The sequence below is a fragment of the Aplidium turbinatum genome, chromosome 1 (genome assembly GCF_918807975.1).
Source record: "Aplidium turbinatum chromosome 1, kaAplTurb1.1, whole genome shotgun sequence".
Taxonomy (NCBI): domain Eukaryota; kingdom Metazoa; phylum Chordata; class Ascidiacea; order Aplousobranchia; family Polyclinidae; genus Aplidium; species Aplidium turbinatum.
Window position 1 is genome coordinate 8,557,519 of NC_137472.1, and position 3,690 is coordinate 8,561,208.

A 3,690-nucleotide genomic window follows, 5' to 3' on the forward strand; every position below is an offset into this window, starting at 1 on the left:
ACCGATCTAAACAAACGTCATTTTTAGAAAATCCATTTTCAAATTCTCGTTATTAAATCTTGTGTTTTGGAAAATAATTTGATATCCCATTAAATATTGGAAAGTTACAGTTGTTGTTAATACCCAAACTGTTGCAAAGAGAATGAGATTGCTTATTATCTGTAATAGTAGGCTAAAAGATAAAAAATAAATATTTACGTAAGTTTAGTAGAAGTGTTTACTTTGCGTCTCAGTAACTCGTTCCATGAACCCGTGATGTCCAGAAATCCATGAGGCCTTGAAATTCGTAAGTCCCAGCAACAATTGGTTCATCATTCTACTGATTTAGTGTCAAGCCTGTGCCCTTTCCAGTGTTGTTTCCAGGCTCTCTCTACTCGGCTATGAAACTGATACTTAATGGAATCAGTAGAATTGTTAATGGAATTTAAAAATTTGTCAAGGTAATTCGTTTCAAAAACTGAACGCATTGCATACCGTATAGATTTCTTCTTCAATTGCCTTGCCTGAACCAGGCATTGACGGCCTCAGATGAATAATTAAACAAAATATTCCTACTATATGTTGCATGGATGATTGTTTCTGTCTTGTCGTTAAATTGTTTCAGATGAGTTTGTCTTTGCCTGCCATGTACCCGCTTTTCAAAAATTTTACCAGTTAAAGAGAGATGCTCCAGTTTTTGCTTTTTTACATGGGCGAGAAATTTAGATTGTCTGGTTTTCATATTTTTGAACAGAGATCTGGTCTGATTCGCTTGGTGTAAAACTTCTTTATTTGTCTTCTTTGCCAGCCATGAAACACGTTGCATTCTACAGAAGCACGACATTTCAAAGGCATTCATTTTTTCTTTTCTTTTTTTTTTATAGACTAGAATTTGTTTAAATGGGTAGCTTAAATTGGGTTTTTGCCAATGCACAACGATAGGTATGGTTCGAGTAGGTTAGTAGCTTTGTAGATAGCACCCAGACAGACAGTTTGTCTGGCTCAGATCTAGCAAGGATTTGGTCAGATCCTTACCCGATCTAGTAAAGATCTGGACCAGTTAAAGTGGCTGTCTGGACTCTGGGTAGGCTATAGTAGTCCTTGATTTTAAGCTCTAGTAGCTATATTGATTTTGCATGGTTCGTGTGCTAGATGTTATTGTTCCAGACAATTTCGATTTTAAAGTTCATTTTATCAAGTTTATTTCACGAAAAAAAGGACCAATGAAGTATAAATGGTATAAATATGAACTGAAATGGCGATTGGTAACTTTGTCATTTTGTCGTTTTCACTTGTGAAAAAACGTGTGGTTATAAGACATGGGTCACTAATTGTCCACAATTATACCGAAACAATGGTGATTTGTAAAGTTGCAAAAACAATGGCATTCTTTGCACTGTTGAAGTTGTTGTCTTGTTATAACCCGAGATAGATCGATTAAAGCAAGTGCAATAAATGTCATTTTTTTGGTTTGTAAGTGAAATGATCGTTTTGCGAGTCCTTAAGTATATTGGCAAAGATCCGCGTGGTCTACAAATTTTAAAAACTTTAGAACTCAACCACCGGCGTAATTATTTTTTTTAGTGCAATTTTTTATTACATGCTGGTGCAAAATAAATATAATTTAAAATAATAAAGCTTTGGTAGAGAGTTTGCTTTGGTGAACCATAGAGAAAAAAAAAACAAACAAACTTCAGGTTGTAACTTTGATTGATTGAAAGTAACTTCAGCAGGTTTAACATGATGTATTACATACACAAATATAACATAATTAAAAATAACCTCTAACGCAGTGGTTCCCAACCTGAGCGTCGCAGGTCATTTTATAGGGGATCGCGAAGCTGTTGCTCATGCAACAACAAAAGTGAATGTAAGTAGGACGAGGTACCGGTCCGCTAGCCATTTCATTCGGATTGCTTGTAGCACAACATTATTGCATCAGTATGCGTCCACAGTGATGTAATAAACGTGGCGGTAGGACCTACAGTCACGCTTATTACATCACAGTGGACGCATACTTTGTAGGACTATTCGCTGTAAAAGTGTAAATTGAAACTCTATTAACGAAGCAGCCTTGTATTATTAGACAACAGAGATCTGTCAATACTCGAGATTGCTAAAAATAGTTAAAGTGAGCATCGTTCCATGGAGAAAAAACGAAAATACGTTGAAAAGTACATTAACCTTGGCTTTACTTCTTTATTGACCAATGGTGTTGGGAAGCCACAGTGTGTACTTTGCAACGTTGTTCTTAGCGCAGAATCATTGAAACCATCAAAATTGAAACGCCATTTAGAAACCAAACACCCTCATGGCTTCAACATACTAAAAAGGATGCAGCATTCTTTCAACGCCATGAAGCTGGTTTCAAGCGACAACGGCATGACGCTTCTGGAAACTTTCATCAGGCAAATGTTCAGGCGTCCTATGAAGTCGCACTGGAAATTGCCAAAGGAAAGAAACCTCACACTATTAGGGAAACACTTGTGAAGCCATGCTTGTTAAAAACGGTAAAGCTGGTTCTCGGGGATGCAAGTGCGGCGAAAGTTAAACATTTTTAGAGTTGCCTTTTGTTGTATTATTTGTTAATAGTATACTTGCATTTAGGAAAGAATATAAGTGGAGGTTGCGGCATCTACGAAATTTTTTAACGGGGGTCACCAAGACGAAAAGGTTGGGAACCACTTCTCTAACGTTTTCGACACGTACGTGTGTCCTCATCAAGAATTAAATCTGCAATATACATAAAATGAAATTTGTAAGGTAAATTTGACATTGCACTATAACTGTAACTGTGTACTAACTACACTCCAAACTGAAAAGCACAAACTGAACGAGTGACACAGGAATGATTACAAGTAAATTATACGGTGGAAAACAGATCACATGAGGTGTAAACTACAAGTATTTGACAAACAATTAGAACACACACAAGAGGAACGATGAGCCACAGGCGAATAACTGCCGGTTGAGAGACGGATTGTTACGTTTAATTCTTAAGGCTTTCATGATCTTAGTCTGAAATTCAGATCTGCCTCGAGAGATGATTTTTATTTGGTCGCTTGAAACACTGTCAGTGTCAATTTAAAATAAATTGATATCACAACCAAGATCGCCAGAAGCGGGGGTCAGGGGGACGGATGCCCCCCTGCCCCCAAATTTTTCTGTGGATTGGGGGCAGGGGGGCAATGATGCCATTTTGAGGTTATGTAAGCTACTGCACATTTTGCAATACGATATAACAATTTCAGCTATTCGCTTTTAGCCTAATTATAATCTTTCATTTCTGCCTCAAAATAATATTCACGGCACAAAATTCTCTATCACAGTAGGTTAGCCTACAATCCTACATCATTACAACATAGCATGATGTCCTTCCGTGCCATTGTTTTTTGTATATCGGACACTTGTATCATTACTCGATAATGATCTGATAGATGAGCATTGTCGCTATATATCTTATCTTAAACTTTAAAAAAAAAAATGGCCTTTCAGCAACAAAAATGCCCTTTTTTCATAATTCTGCTCCTCCCCAGTCAAAAACCATTCCGGCATCCCTGATCACAACAGAAGGTGCAACACAACAATTAGAAAGCAAGGAATGTTATAAAACGAATGCGACAACATGTGTGGTGTCACGCTTTCTTTCTATCTCTTACCAGGAAAAAGACTTGGAAAGGTTCAATGACGTAGTTTAATGGGTTATAACCG